This window comes from Dermacentor andersoni, chromosome 3 (genome assembly GCF_023375885.2).
Source record: "Dermacentor andersoni chromosome 3, qqDerAnde1_hic_scaffold, whole genome shotgun sequence".
Taxonomy (NCBI): domain Eukaryota; kingdom Metazoa; phylum Arthropoda; class Arachnida; order Ixodida; family Ixodidae; genus Dermacentor; species Dermacentor andersoni.
Window position 1 is genome coordinate 128,622,883 of NC_092816.1, and position 8,745 is coordinate 128,631,627.

An 8,745-nucleotide genomic window follows, 5' to 3' on the forward strand; every position below is an offset into this window, starting at 1 on the left:
GGGTGTTTTCGTATCTCGCCCCCATCGACATGCGGTTGCCGTGGCCGGGATTCGATCCCGCAACCTCGTGCTCAGCAGCCCAAAACCATAGCCACTGAGCAACCACGGCGGGTAAATTGTCCCTGTTCTTTCGCGCCTTTCTTCTTTGATCATGAAGGAAGCAACAAACTAACACCTTCCCAAACCCCAGTATATACTGCAAGACCTACCCAGGAGTCTCAACCCCCGAATGTAAGCTCTGTGGGACCACAAAATCAGATTTAAAGCACATTTTATTAGAACGCAACAGTCTGACACCGAAAAGAGAATGGCAACTCTTGAACGAGCAAGAGTGGGAGGATGCGGTGCCCAAGTCGAACCCTCCAGTTCAACTGCGAGCCTTCATCAGGGCTTTGGAGGTCGCCAAAAGACAGGACCTCACCACCATAGCATGCGGCACCAGAAGACCTGAACGGACGCCCACCTCACCAAACCTGGAAGCCCACTAAAATCAACCAGGTCTTTTGTGTTAACGAAATAAAGTTGTTACCACCACCTGTGGAAACTAATGCTATCTTCGACTACTCGCCTCCATCCCCCAAAGTACAGTCGGGCAGATCCGTCGTTCCACAAACTCGCAGGTAGAGGACAAGCGCGCAAGCCAAGCGTATGACTCGTTCTCGGAGGAGCAAATGGCAGATTCATAACCACGCGACTACTGCCAATGTCTGATGTTCCGCCTGTCCGAAGCTACCGGCGCTGCCAGAAAAAACCAGTGGACGCGACGGTGCAACGAGAATTCGTCAAAGACGCCAGCATGAAGTGGCCTAGGTTGCCTTGATTATGGTGGACCGTCGCCAATATTGGTGACGCTGTGCTGTGATTACGTTGCGGGAAACGCTTCAATCTCGATCACCGCTCCGACGACAGGACTCGGAGTGCCTCACAGCGCTCGAAGATGGACGAGAGCGATCGAAAAGAACCAGTCGAACGCAAGGTGCGCACCCTCTTTTAACGAGCAGAAGACAACACCGCTGATGAGAGCGGTCTAGGGCGCTCCCACACGAACAGCCGAAGATGCTGCCATAAGAACCGTCGGACGCGGTTGTTGGCTTACTTTGTCTAAGATCACGCGCCACGTGCCTCGTGCCTTCTGTCGTCTTCCACTTATTTCTTAAATGCTTCGGCAGCCTGCCGTAGGGGAAGTCATGAGCAGCCTATAGGGCATACGAGTGTTGCACCAATTTCGGGATGTCGGTCCCTCTACTTATTGTCACAAGACCGGGTCTCGGTCTTCCATCTCGTCCTATATGCAATTCATAAGCATGGGCCAGCTGTTAGGTCTCTTGAGGGTTGTAAGATAGGAAGAGTCGTCGCACTGGAGAACAAGGTGAATGACTTTGATTCGGTGTGAAGCTGGATGTTTGGAGTTGAGGGAGCTCTTATTTTGCATTGGTATTTGGACCAATGTTCCCAAAACGCAGGTGGAGCCACTGCTCGTCGCGTCCGTAATGCAAGCAGCCTTGATGCCTTTGAGTTCAAGTCCGCGGTTCCGGTATTTAGAAAAGACATCAGGCACTTGCTAACGAGAAAATGTGTGACGTTGAGGGGTTCTGGTACTTCGCAATCGTGGTAGACGCAGTATTAAGTTGACAGCGGTCTACTTCAGAGCGTAAAACTTCCTCAGCCGTTTTCATTCCAGTCAAGATGTCATCTAGGGAACTTGAATCCCTGAGGCACTTAACCGTAACAGGGAAGGTCAAATCCATCTGCTCAAAAGGACGCTGAATAAGCGGTTGATAAAAGAAAGGAATTGCACGCTATTACGAGCGGCGCCCTTCATGCGCTATGTGCTAATCTTAAGGGCTGTTGAGGCGTATGTAAGTTCTCGAGCAACAAATATCTCAAGACATCTCGATCCCTTTTGTTTACGGAGATCTGTAAAGATTTCTCTTTCGTATGAGTGAGCAAAGCAGTGGCACGCTTCAAAAACCACATAAGAATACCAATGAGGTTACCGTTAAAGTTTGGGTTTAAAAACGAGGTGGAGTTGAAGAAAAATTTGTCCTTGACGAGAAAGGAGGCGCCGAAAACTACTCGTAGTTTCGTTCGATCTTCGCGGATTACTGCTTGTTGCGGCATGTAGTAGAATGGACCGGTATAATCACGCGAGTAACTATCAGCGACAAGCTCCGCCACACCGTCATCGAGGTATTTTTGATTGGCGATGCCGTAGTCCCGCAGAAGTTACAGATTCTGATGATGTTTCCATATCAGCAGATACAAAGGTTTCTTAGCTGTTTCTCTGTTGTCGTCCGAAGTAATTGTGGGCTTCCACGGTAAGAATACAACGTTATCACAGTCAATCATTCTAAGTGTCTCCTTGGGGTATCTCAAAGAATTTTTACTGGTCGTGTCCTCACCCACCTTTACACCAAGCATCTCTAGTTCCAAGTAGTTTTGTTGCGATAGCAATCATAACAACACTCCAGGCGCATTTCTGCCATCACCTTCGCAATGAGCTTCCATGTGAAGTAAAAAGGCGATAATATCGCGGCCGCGCGCCATATGCGATTTGTGCGAATGAAAGCGCGCGAGGTTGAGCCGGCTGTCGCGGCACAATATCACGCACCAAGCGAGGAAAGCGGGGAGAAAACGCGCCAACTTTCGTTGTGCGGAAGGATCCGGGGAGTGGGTTGGGGGGGGGGGGGGGGGATCGTTTCACTACAGACGGCCCGGGCGGCCGCACGCGACCACCCTGTCCGCTGTATCTTGAAAGCCAAATGCGACGGGGTGAGAGTCCACCGCGCGCTTTGTTTTCGCGGCTTAGTTCGCTTTGATGCGAGACGCAGCACGAAGGCCAATTCCCTGGCTGCTGCTACCGCGCTTCCTGACTCCAGCGTTTTGACTGCGACTTTCCGCGGTAATCGAGTGAGATGTGTTCATGTTTGCTTGTGCAAGTGTCAAACTATGCTTGTTAATTTAGTTCGTGTGCCTATGTTTACAAGTTTATACTACCGATAATCCTACTATCCTTACTTCGTATAGCTAGCTGTCCACTAATTTGCTATCGGAATCGACTCTCCGCCTTTTGTGCGAAACTGCATCTCTTTTTATTGTTACATACATGGCCGACGTCGCTGGACGCTGCTCTAGGTCCTAAGGACTTGACGCACTAAACGGTGGCTGGGCATGTAACTAATGGCCACACAGTATCCATCCAAAGATCGTTTCGGCGGCGCTCAGTCTTCTGGGCCTTGCCAGTTAAGAAGGACCAATAGTAGTCACTGCCTATAATAATGTCAATAGAGTGGCATCTTTCACTTGAATTACGCCAGCGCAGTACTGTTCGTGGCGCTTCTACTCTTGCATGAATTTTCCATTCGGACGAGGCCGCTGCTTTCGCATATCTCGGTCATAATAAGCGCTTCGATGACCCCAGATTATATTGTGTGAACAGAGCTCACTTCGCCTATGACGCGGTTCAGGGTAATAATAATAATAATATTTGGGGTTTTACGTGCCAAAACCACTTTCTGATTATGAGGCACGCCGTAGTGGAGGACTCCGGAAATTTCGACCACCTGGGGTTCTTTAACGTGCACGTAAATCTAAGCACACGGGTGTTTTCGCATTTCGCCCCCATCGAAATGCAGCCGCCGTAGCCGGGATTCGATCCCGCGACCTCGTGCTCAGCAGCCCAACACCATAGCCACTGAGCAACCACGGCGGGTGCGGTTCAGGGTCTTTAAGTCGTTGTGTACTAATGTAATTCAGTGGTCAAGCGTTCATGCCCCAGTAATTTTAAGCTTACTTTCTTCTCCCATTACTGTCTGACGAAGGTATCTGAGCTTCCTCCATCGAATAGGAGCTATACAAGTACCCGACGTGTTGTTCCTGTAGCCCATGTGACAGCAGCCTGCAAGTATACGAGGCGGCTCGAAGCTCCAGTTCACGTTGACTTTAGTTGTACTGGGCCCTGCAATAATTTCGAAACAGCGTTCTCGAGAAACTCAGGGTCGCAGATCGCCTGTACGTGTCTTCACGTGCAGGCGAATTGTCTTCAACAATTCTTCAACATGTGGTGCCTTAACGCGCAGCGGAGGCATCGTTCTGCAGCCTAATGTCGGTTCTTGCTATTGTCTAGTGAGACATTAGAGTCGCAGAGTTCGGTCACGTCGGCGGGTAATTTGCAGAATTAGCATGATTAAGCAATATTAGCATGATTCTCTCGGGGTACGAAGTTATTAGATGATGTTAGAGGTTCTGTCGTAGAGGTACGTGGCAGTGACGCCGTACAGATTGACGGGTTTGCATGTATTATTCCACTCGGTGTCTCTGAGGCTCCAGCCAACTAATTCTGGCAGGGTCTTTCTTCCCCGGAAATGTCAAAAGACAGCGCGGTACCGGGACTCGAATTCAGACGCGTTGAGCTTTAGCAAGGAGACCAGATTTTCCTCTCGGGTTCGCTGTTCTGTTCAACTGGAATGCTATCTTGTCTTTCGTTTGTTCTACGGCTCACCCGATTTTAGTGGTATTTGAGGGCCATGCGACTTGCAAGACAGCGCAACAATATCGACTACAGCATACAACAATATTCGCTTACCGACACTGAAAGTGTATGGAGTACCGTGTCGTTGAGTTTTCGAAGGATTTATGTGTTGGTGAATTTCGCGATACGCTGTAGGTCACTCAATCGGCTAATATGGCTCCTAATTATTATAGCTTTCTTGACGAAACGTTTCAGTAATATTTCACGGGCATCATTGTAGCAGCTCGCGTTTGCTTGTAGTGCAGCGATAGCGGTTGGTGCTTCGCCGGTCATGGTCAATTTTAAATAAATGAGCTTGTCTTGCTGGAAAAGCTAGAGGTTGCCATGAATTAGCGGATTAAATTATTCCCAGAACGGCCTCCAGTCGGTCGTTCAGCCGTCGAACTTCGATAGGCGAATATCGAGCCGCTGAATACGATGTTCTTGCGTCGATATTATCAATGCGATTGGCGAACCCAGGTTTGGGAAGGCTGCGTAAGTATTGTTTGAGTATACCGGATGTGATGTCAGCTCTAACATTGTAGTCGACTACGCATGCATGATTAGTCTCCACACAGACGTCCAAGAGTAGCGCATGGACGATTTACGGACCGCCAGGCGCACGCAAAAGAAGATACAGCGCCGATTAGACAAGCTCGAATCGCAACGTTGGACTGCCTTCTGTGAGTCGCTAGATCCGCGCAAGCCTTTATCGCAACTATGGAGAACGGTGCGCGATCTCCGGACACTCCCCGTACAGCGATTCCCATTCAAGGCGCTTGCCCTCTCTCAAAAGAGATCGGAGATTGATGTGGCAGAGGATTTCTGCGCCAGATTATCCGGCCAACTCACAGCTACCAACATTCCATCGCCTTCGAGTAACTGTCCGCCACCACGTGATCACCGGATGGATCTACCATTCTCAATCCACGAACTTAAGGCAGCATTAACTTTGTGTAGCCGCACACCAGCGCCAGGACCTGACGGAATTTCCTACCGGGCTCTGTGTCACCTGGGTGAGCGAGCGAGAGGAGTTCTCCTTGAGGTGTACAATGAATCTTGGAGAGATGGCACACTACCAACAACCTGGAAGACAAGTCGCCTTGTTCCACTGCTGAAGCCTGGCAAGTCGCCGTTGGAACTCTCATCATATCGCCCGATCGCGTTGGCGAGCTGTGTGGGCAAAGTAATGGAGAGGATGGTCCTAGGACGCCTGGAGTGGTACTTGGAGCACCACAACACCTACCCAGATACCATGGCGGGCTTCCGACGTGGTCGATCATCGATCGATAACGTCGTCGACCTGGTCACCTACATTCAACATGAGAAGTGCCGTAAGCGTCTCTGCGCTTCCTTATTCCTCGACGTTAAAGGGGCGTATGACAGCGTTACGCATGACGCCATCCTCTCTGCTCTCGCAGAGGTAGGAGTGGGTGGTCGGATGTTTAAATGGATACGGAGTTATTTATCCATGCGATCCTTTTTTGTAAGCACCGAAGAAGGCCATACTTGCCTACATTATAGCTACCGCGGCGTCCCCCAGGGCGGTGTACTTAGCCCTGTGTTATTTAATCTAACACTAATTGCTCTCCTTGAGCACGTGCCAACTGCAGTCAGGCTATCAATGTACGCGGATGACATCTGCATATGGACGTCTGCAGTAACACGCCTACAGTTGCGAGCGAGAATTCAGAGAGCCGCCACACAAACTGTTCTCTACCTTCGTAATCGAGGCCTGGAAATTTCCTCAGAGAAATGCGCACTAGTGCCATTTACGCGCAAACCCATGGCCAACTACAATGTAATGATAAATGGCCAAATAATACGACGGGTCCGATCGTACAAGTTCCTAGGTGTCATAATCGACAGGGACTTGTCATGGAGCCCACACGTATCATACGTGAAAAAACGGTTGACAGGCATCTGTCACCTCTTCAAGTTTTTCGCTGGCAAGACCTGGGGAATGTCGCCAAGTGCGATGTTGCAACTGTACAGGGAGCTTTTCCTAGGATTTCTGCGATACAGCTTGCCAGCAATAAACAACACAGGTAAAACAAATCTACGCACAATACAAAGTCTTCAGGGTCAAGTGCTCCGGATCTGTCTAGGCCTGCCTCAGAGTGCTTCAACAGTGGCTACGATAGCAATCGCTGGAGATCACCTTGTCAGGACCCACATTGAAATTGAAGTACTCAGGACCCATATAAGGCATCTGACCAGGACTCCTCGTCACCACTTGGCCTCCCTAACAGCGAACAGACCACACACATCTTTCAGCGGGACGATAACCGCACATGATGAATCATTGCCAGCTTATTTCACCCCGGCTGCGAGACCTTCGATTCCTCCATGGTGCCTCGCTCAGCCAAAAATCAACCTCACAATACCTGGTATCTCGAAAAAAGCTGATCTATCATCGCCAGCCCTTAGACAGCTCACGCTACTACATTTGTACGAGAATTACCGTGATTCTACGCATATTTACACTGATGGATCTGTCCTTCCAAGTAGCTCCGCGGCGGCAATCGTCATACCAGCGAAAGCTACAACAATCAAATTTAAGACGACCCACGCGACAACATCGACGGCAGCAGAGCTCGCAGCGCTCTTTACTGCCCTTCATCACATTGGTGATGAACCACCACATAAATGGACAATATTCTGCGATTCGAAAGCGGCACTGCAGTCTCTACTGTCACCTTTACGACGCGGACGACACGAACAACTAATATTCCATATTACAGAGACGTTGCAACATATAAGTGAAGCAGGCCATGAGATAACCTTTCAGTGGCTTCCAAGTCACTGCGGGATTATCGGCAATGAACGGGCGGATCACGCTGCCCGCTCAGCCCATACTGAGGAGCGCCACGTCCCAATTCCTCATTCTAGAACTGACGCAGCACGGAAGCTCCGCCTACTTGCTCCGCCGTGCACCGCGTCGCAATGGAATGAGCCACATTTAAGAAACACGCGACTGTACTTACTTGATCCAACACTAAGTCTTCGAGCGCCATCACAGCTTCGCCGTAGAGACGCCACGCTTTTATATCGACTTTGGTTGGGCGTTGCCTTTACTAAAGCCTATGCATTCCGCATAGGGATGACCGACAGCCCAACCTGTGATCACTGCGGCCATGAAGAATCAATTGGCCATATTTTGTGTGCCTGCCCGCAGTACAGTACACAGAGGGCATGCCTTCGCCACGAACTTGACCAACTGGACGACCAAGCGCTATCCGAAAAAAGAATTCTACAACATCGACAGGACCTACGATCACAGAAGAAGGCCGTGCAAGCGCTATTGCGCTTTTTGCGATCTACCGGCCTGTGTGAACGACTTTAACTGGAACGCCTTTTGTGTGTGTGTGCCTCCATGTGTACGTGTTTTTTTTTCCTTTTTTTGCGTTTTCCTCTCTGTCATCTTTCTAACCCCTATCCCCCATCCCCAGTGTAGGGTAGCAAACCGGAGACTCATATCTGGTTAACCTCTCTGCCTTTCCTCTTCATTCTCTCTCTCTCTCTCCCTCGTGTCAGTATGCAGAGCTTGCAGATGCTCTTTCAATACGCCGAGGTCCGTTTCGGGTCTCCCGGCGTAGGCTAACGCGGCGTAGATTTCTTTCCGAAGCCGCCTTGGTTGTGCACGTTCGTCCTTGCGCTTAAACTCTCGTCGGTGCGTCACCAATCACCTTGTAGTCATTGCCATGGCTCATTTTTCTAAAGTATTCTGGCGCAACTTGAGTCATCGCATGAAGGGACTCGGCGCCTAGAGTGAGGCACAACTTTTAATGAATCCAAGAAGCGTCTGACTCGGCCAGTGGCTCACTTTCTCTAAAATGGCGTGTCTCATGCCCTCCATCGTCTTCGTGTTTCCTAAGTGTATATTATATCTGCAATTGCAGTTAAAATAAAGAACTTCGCTTTTAGGAAGCTGCAAGAGAGTATGGGCATAACTGTGTCAGGCATCTTGCTGTATGTACGCATATATGTCGGCTGGGCCAGTTTGAATTATGGCTATCTTTCTGCCTTGGTGCGTAGCTTCTGGCCAGCTTTATGCTAAGCGTATCAGACGTCACGCGAAAAAATCCTGCTGTTTGTTGTCTATCCACTTCAGTAAATGCTTGAAATAACTACCTTTCCATATGCGGGCAGCTTTGAAGAGCAGGAGTGACGCGAAATACAATAACACCGTATTATTTTGCAGTCAATATTCTTTGTGAATCAGATTTTGGGCA